This window comes from Neophocaena asiaeorientalis, unplaced genomic scaffold (assembly GCF_003031525.2).
Source record: "Neophocaena asiaeorientalis asiaeorientalis breed wild unplaced genomic scaffold, Neophocaena_asiaeorientalis_V1.1 scaffold40, whole genome shotgun sequence".
Lineage (NCBI taxonomy): Eukaryota > Metazoa > Chordata > Mammalia > Artiodactyla > Phocoenidae > Neophocaena > Neophocaena asiaeorientalis.
The window spans coordinates 11,709,969-11,720,801 of NW_020185335.1; the positions used below are offsets into that span (position 1 = coordinate 11,709,969).

General features: G+C 46.3%; 1 protein-coding gene across 5 annotated transcripts in view; it reads right to left on the minus strand.

Annotated features, from left to right (window-relative positions):
• Positions 1 to 10,833, minus strand: part of MEAK7 (MTOR associated protein MEAK7) — a 47,685-nt gene that overhangs the window by 36,601 nt on the left and 251 nt on the right. For 4 of the 5 annotated variants that reach the window (XM_024735817.1, XM_024735814.1, XM_024735818.1 and 1 more), the window contains exon 1: positions 7,180 to 7,209. The exons of the other annotated variant lie outside the window; for it this stretch is intronic. The gene's annotated coding sequence lies outside the window, so the exon portion shown is untranslated. Of the gene's footprint in view, positions 1 to 7,179; positions 7,210 to 10,833 lie in introns of those variants that run through there. 5 annotated transcript variants of the gene reach the window in all.

A 10,833-nucleotide genomic window follows, 5' to 3' on the forward strand; every position in this document is an offset into this window, starting at 1 on the left:
TTGCAAAATGCAAGCTACAACACGTCAGAGCTATGTAATGTTGTTTCAATGTGGTAGAAATTAATGGTCGACACAAATAAAGTGGGAAAACCCAATTCTAATTCTTCTGACTGCCTGAGGCCTGTTCATAATTGCCAACCAAAAGTCGATTTCTTTATTCGAAAACAGTTTCTAAGCTAATGTAACTAAAATGTAGAAAAATCAGGATTTCAATCTAAATATTCATTTTTTAAAAGTCTGAGTTGAAAAAATAATCTATAAGGCTGGATGATCACACATATTTTAAAAAAATCAACACCCTGCGAATATCACCTACAGAGCAGACGTGCTATTAGACATGTTTTTCCCTTTGTGACCCTGGCTCCACCTGGCTGGCTGTATGGTCTTGGGCAAGCGACCAAAACTCTCTGTGCCCCAGTTTCCTCGTTTGTAAAATGGGAATAATCACAGCCCAACCTCAGACGGCTGTGATCACGGTTGGCCAAAGCTGTGAGATCAGGACTTCCCTGGTGGCACACTGGTTAAGAATCAGCCAGCCAATGCAGGGGACACAGGTTCGAGCCCTGGTACGGGAAGATCCCACATGCTGCGGAGCAACTAAGACCATCCCATGTGCCTAGAGCCCATGCCCCACAACAAGAGAAGCCACCACAATGAGAAGCCCGCACACCACAACAAACAGTAGCCCCCACTCGCTGCTACTGGAGAAAGCCCGCATGCAGCAACGAAGACCCAATGCAGCCAAAAATAAATAAATAAAATTAATTTATTAAAAAATAAATAAGTAAATAACATACAAAGGAATTCCCATAACGTTATCAGCTGATTTTTCAGCCGAAACTCTGCAGGCCAGAAGGGAGTGGCAGGATATACTTAAAGTGATGAAAGAGAAAAACCTACAACCAAGATTACCCAGCAAGGATCTCATTCAGATTCAAGGGAGAAATCGAAAGCTCTTCAGACAAGCAAAAGCTAAGAGAATTCAGCACCACCGAACCAGCTTTACCACAAATGCTAAAGAAACTTCTCTAGGAGGGAAACACAAGAGAAGAAAAGATCTACAAAAACAAACCCAAAACAATTAAGAAAATGGTCATAGGAACATACATATCAATAACAACCTTGAGTGTAAATGAACTAAATGCCCCAACCAAAAGATACAGACTGGCTGAATGGATACAGAAACAAGACCCAAATATATGCTGTCTACAAGAGACCCACTTCAGACTTAGCGACACATACAGACTGAAGATGAAGGGATGGAAAAAGGATATTCCTTGCAAATGGAAATCAAAAGAAAGCTGGAGAAGCAACGCTCATATCCAATAAAATAGACTTTAACATAAAGACTGTTACAAGAGACAAGGAAGGACACTACATAATGATCAAAGGATCAATCCAAGAAGAAGATATAACAACTATAAATGTTTATGCACCCAACACAGGAGCACCTCAATACATAAGGCAACTGCTAACAACCATGAAAGCAGAAATCAACAGTAACACAATAATAGTAGGGGACTTTAACACCCCACTTACACCAATGGACAGATCATCCAAACAGAAAATAAATACGGAAACACAAGCTTTAAATGACACAATAGACCAGTTAGATTTAACTGATATTTATAGAACATTCTACCCAAAAGTGGCAGATTACACTTTCTTCTCAAGTGCACATGGAACATTCTCCAGGATAGATCACATCTTGGGTCACAAATCAAGCCTCAGAAAATTTAAGAAAATTGAAATCGTATCAAGCATCTTTCCTGACCACAGCATTATGAGATTGGAAATCAATTACAGGAAAAAAACTGTAAAAAACACAAATACATGGAGACTAAACAGTGTGCTAAAAAACCAAGAGATCACTGAAGAAATCAAAGAAGAAATTAAAAAAACATAGAAACAAATGACAAGGAAAACATGACGACCCATAACCTATGGGACACAGCAAAACCAGTTCAGGGAAGTCTACAGCAATTCAATCTCACCTCAAGAAACAGGAAAAATCTCAAGTAAACAATCTAACCCTACACATAAAACAACTAGAGAAAGAAGAACAAAGAAAACCCAAAGTCAGTAGAAGGAAAGAAATCATAAAAATCAGACGAGAAATAAATGAAACAGAAACAAACAAAAGAGCAAAGATCAATAAAACTAAAAGCTGGTTCTTTGAGAAGGTAAACAAAATTGATAAACCCTTAGCCAGACTCATCAAGGAAAAAAGGGAGAGGATGCAAATCAATAAAATTAGAAATGAAAAAGGAAAAATCACAATTGATACTGCAGAAATACAAAGGATTATAAGAGATTACTACAAAGAACTACATGCCAATAAAATGGACAACCACGAAGAAATGGACAAATTCTTGGAAAGGTACAATTTTCCAAGACTGAACCAGGAAGAATTAGAAAATATATCTTAAAAAATATAACCATTTTTGATAAAAAATATATCTATCACAAGAAATGAAATTTTAACTGTAATTAAAAATCTTCCACCAAACAAAGGTCCAGGACCACATGGCTTCAGAGGCAAATTCTATCAAACATTTAGAGTAGAGCTAACACCTAATCATTCTCAAACTCTTCCAAAAAATTGCAGAGGGAGAAACACTCCCAAATTCATTCTATGAAGCCACCTTCACCCTGATACCAAAACTAGGAAAAGATATCACAAAAAAAGAAAATTACAGACCAATATCACCGATGAATATAGATGCAAAAATCCTGAACAAAATACGAGCAAACAGAATCCAACAGCACATTAAAAGGATCATAAACTATGATTAAGTGGGATTTATCCCAGAGATGCAAAGATTCTTCAGTATACGCAAATCAATCAACGTGATACACCACATTAACAAATTAAGGAATAAAAACCATATGATAATCTCAACAGATGCAGAAAAGGTTTTTGGCAAAATTCAACGCCCATTTACGATAAAAACTCTCCAGAAAATGGGCAAAGAGGGAACCTACCTCAACATAATAAAGGCCATATATGACAGACCCACAGCAAGCATCATACTCAATGATGAAAAACTGAAAGCATTTCCTCTAAGATCAGGGACAAGACAAGGATGTCCATCTCGCCACTCTTATTCAACATATTTTGGAAGTCCTAGCCACGGCAATCAGAGAAGAAAAAGAAATAAAAGGAATACAAATTGGAAAAGAAGAAGTAAAACTGTCACTGTTTGCAGATGACATGATACTATACACAGAAAAACCTAAAGATGCCACCAGAAAACTACTAGAAATAATCAATGAATTTGGTAAGGTTGCAAGATACAAAATTAATGCACAGAAATCTCTGGCATTCCTATACATCAACAACGAAAAATCAGAAAGAGAAATTAAGGAAACAATCCCATTTACCATCTCAACAGAAAGAATAAAATACCTCGGAATAAACCTGCCTAAAGAGGCAAAAGGTTTGTACTCAGAAAACTATAAAACGCTGATGAAAGAAATCAAAGATGACATAAACAGATGGAGAGATATACCATGTTCTTGGATTGAAAGAATCAATATTGTGAAAATGACTATACTACCCAAAGCAATCTACAGATTCAGTGCAATCCCTATCAAACTACCAATGGCATTCTTCACAGAATTAGAATGCCACTACAATTCGTATGGAAACACAAAAGACCCCGAATAGCCAAAGCAATATTGAGAAAGAAAAACAGAGTTGGAACGATCAGGCTCCCCGACTTCAACCTATACCACAAAGCTACAGTAATCAAGACAGTACGGTACTGGCACAAAAACAGAAATATAGATCAATGGTACAGGACAGAATGCCCAGAGATAAACCCACACACATATGGGCACCTAATTTACAACAAAGGAGGCAAGAACATACAATGGAGAAAAGACAGCCTCTTCAATAAGTGGTGCAGGGAAAATTGGACAGCTACATGTCAAAGAATGAAATACACTCCCTACCACCATACACAAAAATAAACTCCAAATGGATTAAAGACCTAAATGTAAGGCCAGACATTATAAAACTCTTAGAGGGAAACATAGGAAAAACACTCTTTGACATAAACCACAGCAAGATCATTTTTGACCCACCTCCTAGAGAAATGGAAATAAAAATAAACAAATGGGACTTAATTAAACTTAAAAGCTTTTACACAGCAAAGGAAACAGTACACAAGACAAAAAGACAACCCTCAGAATGGGAGAAAACATTTGAAAATGAAACAACAAAGGATTAATCTCCAAATATACAAACAGCTCATGGAGCTCAATATCAAAAAAACAAACAATCCAATTAAAAAATGGACGGAAGACCTAAATAGACATTTCACCAAGGAAGGCATACAGATGGCCAAGAGGCACATGAAAAGATGCTCAACATCACTAATTATTAGAGAAATGCAAATCAAAACTACAATGAGGTATCACCTCACGCCGGTCAGAATGGCTATTAACAAAAAATTTAGAAACAATAAATGCTGAAAAAGGTTCGGTGAAAACGGAACCCTCCTGCACTGTCGGTGGGAATGTAAATTGATACAACCACTATGGGAAACAGTATGGAGGTTCCTTAAAAAACTAAAAATCGTATTACCATATGACCCAGCAATCCCACTACTGGGCATATATCCTGAGAAAACCATGATTCAAAAAGAGACATGCACCACAATGTTCACTGCAGCACTATTTGCAATAGCCAGGACATGGAAGCAACCTAGGTGTCCATTGACAGATGAATGGATAAAGAAGATGTGGCACATATAACCAATGGAATATTACTCAGCCATAAAAAGAAACGAAATTGAGATATTTGTAGTGAGGTAGATGGACCGAAAGTCTGTCATAGAGTGAAGTAAGTCAGAAAGAGAAAAACAAATACTGTATTCTAACACATATATATGGAACCTAAAAAAAAAAAAAAAGGTACTGATGAACCTAGTTGCATGGCAGGAATAAAGAGGTAGACATAGAGAATGGACTTGAGGACACAGAGTGGGAGAGGGAAGCTGGGGCAAAGTGAGAGTAGCATTGACATATATACATTACCAAATGTAAAATAGCTAGTGGGAAGCAGCGGCATAGCACAGGGAGATGGGCTCAGTGCTCTGTGATGACCTAGAGGGGTGGGATAGGCAGGGTGGGAGGGAGGCTCCAGAGGGAGGGGATATAGGGACATATGTATGCATATGGCTGATTCACTTTGGTGTACAACAGAAACTGTACTGTAAAGCGATTATTCCCCCAAAAAGATCTATTTATAAAAACAAAAGATAAAAAAAAATAAACTCCAGGTACCAAAAAAAAAAAAAAAGTGAACAATTCAGTGGCATTTGGGACATTCACAACATTGTGAGACCACCACCTTTATCTAGTTCTAAAACATTTCCATCACCCCAAAAGACAGCCCACACCCATTAGCGGTTATTCCCCATCCCCGATCCCTCAGCCCCTGGCAACCACTAATGCGCTTTCTCTGTGGATTTGCCTATTTCGAACATTTCATGTAAATGAAATCATCCAGTACATGCTTTGGGGTCTGGCTTTTTCCACTCAGCGTAATGTTTTAAAATTTCATCTGCATGGTAGCACGATGGGTACTTCATTCCTTTTTATGGGTGAATAATAATTACGGTATATGGAGATACCGTCTTTGGTTTATCCATTCGTCTGCTGATGGACATTTGGGGCTGTTTCTATCCTTTGGGTGTTGTGAACGTATGTGTACATGTACTTGTCCGAGTCCCTGCTTTCAAATTTGGGGGCGGCAGGTACTATACCTAGGAATGGAATTGCTGGGTTGTATCATCTGATGTTCACTTTTTGAGGAATTGCCAAACTATTTTCTGTTTTACATTCCCAGCAGGAAAGCATGAGGGTTCCAATTTCTCCATATCCTCTCTGACATTCTTGCTATTTTTCCATCTTTTTAATCCAGCCATTCTGGCAGGGGTGCCCGTCTGCCCCAAACAGGAAGCCTCCAGCAGAGGGCTCCTTGGACAGGAGCTGTAGCGCGCTTGCAAAGGCACTGGACACGGGTGCTTGTGCAGCCCAGTTTGGGGCTATCACTCACGGGCCACCTGATCTAACTGGTTCCAATTCTCAAGTTTTTCAGCAGCCTAAGAGCCAAGAAGGAAAACTTCCGGCCCTGGCCTCAAGGTCCAGCCTGCGTGAGGCTTTCTTCATGTCTAAGATACAGCGAGTGGCACCACCTGGTGCCTGGTCCCCTCCAGGGGGCACAGCCCAAGCAGCCATGCCAAGGCAGACCTGTCTTGTTTGTCAACTTTTCTAAGAGCCCCAAGAAACAACCTGATCACGTAGGACTGGATGAGGAGACGAGCCATCATCATTTGATTTTTAACTACCTGCCACTCCCGGAAGACAGTAGGAAAGAGTGCCAAGCAAAGGCAGAAAGAAGGTACGAACATCACTGACGCTGCAGTTAATTTAATATATTCTGCCAACTGCAAAGGCGTGCTCTTAGTATTAAGTGTCTGAAAGCCACGCCTAAGAGAAATCACAATGGAAAATAGGTCGGTGCCCCCTGGCTAACGACAAACAGGAGTACGCGTGTGGTCAGAACTGCATTTCCAACCCAAGGCAGCGAGGAAGCATGGGGTCTCGGTGAGAGTGTGAAAGGGGATGCTTTCTTGGAAGGCTCAAAGAAGCGGTTGGTGCCATTCAGTGACTGGGTAGCTTAATCCTTTTCATTGAGGATGCAGGAGGAACAAAGAAGGGCTAGGGTGATAATTAAGAAGGATGCTGTACTGTTCTGTGGACCAGAAAGCAGGCTGCAGGTTATCCTGGGGCCCCGCACAGCCCTGATCTGTCTGCACAGCGTGATTGTGCTTTCACTTGGTTCCACCCCCGCTTTACTTCCATTAGCGATAAATCACGATAGCTTTAGTCAAAAGTATTTTTAGAGTCATACCCTTCCAACCAGGGAAATTCAAGATCCTCTCAAAATCTGTGTTAATTTGTCAAGTCACCGAAAGATCTGTCACACAACTCTCCCTGCGTCCCTACCTTGTTATCCTGCTGAAATCCTGGAAATGGTAAATGAATTAAAATGTACCCTAGTGAAATCTATTTCGTTCTCAGGGTCTTCCGAGCAAAGATCACCACGTTTCTTCACTTCAGCTAGAAAACCTTAAGCTTTGTGACATGAGAAGGCCCCTGACTCACCTAAACTCTAGAAGAGATGACGGCCTTTTGAACACCTGGGGGGAAAGGTTTTTGAGAGGTCAGCACAGCTTCATATCAGAGCTGGACAATCCAGGCTGGCTGACAGCCGTGCCCACCCAGGTGGGCTCCCAAGGCCGACCTGGCGGATGCGTGTGGTCCCCTCGGTACGTCAGACACCAGTCTCTGTGGACAGTTCCCTTCTGCCCGTTGTCTGGCTCAGAGGACCCTCATGTCCACCTCTGCACCCCTCATCATCTACTCAGCCTCAGGTTCCACGACTACCCAGCATTCCTGACTTTCCTAGAACCGACTGCTGACTTAACTGACGTGGACACAGGTCCCTCCTTACTCACTCTGCTTGCGCTGCACCCACACCGGCACGCCTGACTCACCCACCGTAGAATCTGAATGCCATTAAAGACACTGCCGCACGGCCACCTGGCCAGCACCTGAGTCAGCCTGGTACACGCAGGCACGGGGACGTGCCGGTCCAACGGCTGTGTTGTTCCCCACCCACCCCTCGGGTGGACGGCCTGTTCTCTCACCACCTCGTGAGATCCCGTGTGCTAACTCCAGGAGGTCGGCCTTGCCTGGGTCCCTCACGTTCAGGCCCCATGGGACTCACTCCCAGACCCCAGGCACTCAGGGCCCCTTGGATCAGTGCCACTCACTCCACCACCCGTGACCAGTCCCCTGCCCACCTCTGTACCCCATGGCCCACCAGGCCTGGGCCACCAGGGAGAGCTGACAGCAAGGACAGGGGCTCCATCTAAATGCCGCACCTCAAACTCCCCACATCCTGGGAAAACATCCTTCCTTCTCAAAACCAAGGAATCGCTCTACCGGGGGATACCAGCCTCTTTTAGGGGGACGTCTGGGGCTAAAAGGCTGCCAACATGTAAATGCCTCCCCTCAGACATTCCCAGACGTTCCATGACTGAGCAATCAGTGCGACCAGGCGCAGCGCCACTGAGAGGTCATGGGGCCCGCCCCCTCCAGCATACTGGCCTTCCTGACATCAGCACAAGCGTCTAGTTCCTTCAACAGATAACTGTCTCCTAGGCCAGGCCCCGTCAGAGGGAGAGCAGACAGAAGCCTCAGAAGGGCCCAGGGCCTGCAGGAGCGTCCCGTCCAGCAAATGCTGCGGGGATCGGCAGGGATGGGGCGAGAGTGGAAAATGTCCCAAAGGACATGTTCTGGCTGGGTTTTCCGGCACCCACAGGTGGTTCACCCAGGAAGCAGGGACAGTGCACACAAAGGTGCAGGGTGAAACCGACATCGTCCAGGCGAGGTCTGGTGTGCGGAGGTGGCCAGAGGGGTCTACAGAGCAAGGTGGCCTCGTCTGCCTCCACCCAGCCACTCACTTCCAGCCCATCCCAGCCCCCTCCTCTGTCCCACCGGAAACAGGCTCCTCCACTGTTGTCTGGAAACAGCAGCCTGGCCTCCTCAGGGTCCAAATGCCTGCGAGAAAGGACCAGAGCTGGGCGAGGCGCCCACAGGGAGGACCGGAGGGCAGAAATGCACAGGAGAGGTGCAGCCCATCGGCATGCATGCGGTAGGCTCAGGGCGGCACCTGGAAGAGATGCCAGGGAAGGCCCAGAAGCAGGGCAGCTGGCAACACTGGCTTTTCTTCTAGGAGGGAGAACTGCTACACCCTCAAGCAGGAGCCACAGGCCTGGAGTCAACAAAAGGTGGAAGGAAGGGCAGCCTCTCAGACCATGACCCAGACCCCTGGCCCACCATTCTCGGTGTCCGCAGGGCACTGGTAAGAGGACACATCTTTAGACAGCTCCAAGGACAGCCCGCTCCTGTTAAAGAGCTCCACACGGCGGGATGAAGTAATGGCAGTGGTACAGCGTCCCCAAGTTCATCCAGCCTGGACTCCATCGTTTTATCAGGCCTGAAATCTCTTTAATCAACTTTGGGGAGGAACTGAAGGCCTTTGATGCGTGCTTACTTCTCCCCAGATGCATATTCCTGAACTTTCTTTCACTCCCTGGCAATGGTTTTCTCACGGGACTGTCCTGGGTGCACCTCGATATGTGCCACAGGCTTTTTCTTCCGGGCAAGCTGTGCATAAAACAACCCAACGCTGGCCTGAGTCTCCTGCAGGTTTACGTATATCACGTTCTCTTTCAAGAGGACGCGCCTCAGTGTTCCTTTAAGATTGCTAACCCCAGTGGTTCTCGACTGGGGGCGGTTCTGCCTGCCGGGGGACAGCTGGCAATGATGTCTGGTTGTCACGACCAGGGAGAGGGGTGCTGCTGGCATCTAGAGGATAAGAACCAGGGATGCTGCTAAATACCCTACAACGCACAGGACAGCCCCCCCCGAACAAAGAAGTCCCTGGCCCCAAATGTCAGTAGGACTGAGGATGAGAAACTGCCTTCCAAAGATGCAGGGCCGTGGGGCAGAGCGGGAGGGTGGGCACTGACGTGCGCTGGTATCCAGGTGGTGTAGGCAAAGATGCACAGATCCGAGTTCAAGCTCTGACACTGGTCAGTGTTACGACTGAGGGCAAGTTATGAAGCCTTTTCCAACCCTAGTAAAACAGGGAAAGTGTCACCAGCCCTGTAATAAGGGGGAAAGGATTAAATGAGGCAGCATCGGGCATTTATCAATAATTCGGCTTTCTGGAGGCCAGAGGAGGAGACACTTGAGCCCAAGGCAACAGAAGGTTTCTTGCCTTGGAACAAAACAGCCCAGCTTGGAAGGAACAAACTCCCCAGGGCTAGGGAGGGAGCCAGGAGCTGTTTTTCTGCAGAATGGGCCGCAGTTCCTGCTGGCATCCTAGCATGGCTCAGGCACCTCCTCTCACAGACTCTCTGAGGACTCCTGTCCTTGAGGGACACCCTGGACTCTCCACCTCCAAGGGGCCACTGTCCTGGGAGCAGCAATCTGACCCTCAGTACGCCCCTTCTGCGAAGACTCCCAGCCCCTCATCTGCTTCAAGCTTTGTTTACAGCCCAGAGCCTTCTGCGAAGGGTCAGCTTGAGCCTGGGCCAGCCGCCAGCTGTGCAGAGTCCCTGCTAGCCAGAAGGTGACCTGTCCCGCTCCTGCCCTGTGCTGGCTTCCCTCCCTCCAGGGAGCCCCAGTGGCTCATCTGCAGGGTGTCAGCCTAGGAGCACTTTCTTCTCTCCTCTCTGCCCTGAATTTAGCCATCAGCTCCACTCTCCGGGGACAAAGTGAGTAGGCTGTGGTCATTAGAGAGACCGCCCCAGCCCGGCACACACTCCAGTACAGCCCCCTGCCTCGCCTCCTCCCGCCGATGCTCCCCAGTTCTTCCTGCATCTCTACAGCTCTCTCCCGCTTTCCCTTCTGACAGCGGGCCTCCACCCTGAGAACCCTCGGGCAAGAATCTGCCGGAACCCTCTGATCTCAACCACACGGCAAGCAGAATGTGAGGAGTGATTCTGTGCTCCAACACAAGGAGAGACTCTTCCTCCCTCGCAGCTGTCCCCCCACCACTCCCCCCCCCGCCGCAGGGCAGAGAGGCACGGGCTTCCAGGGAGGGGCAGGGCCCAGGTCCACTCTGGCACCATTCGTTCCCAGGACAAGGGTCATCGCCCCCAACCCTAAGCTGGCCAGGCTGCTCCCTCCAGGCCTCCTGACCAACGACCTTCCCCCTCCCACACCCCCACCCTTCCGCCCACC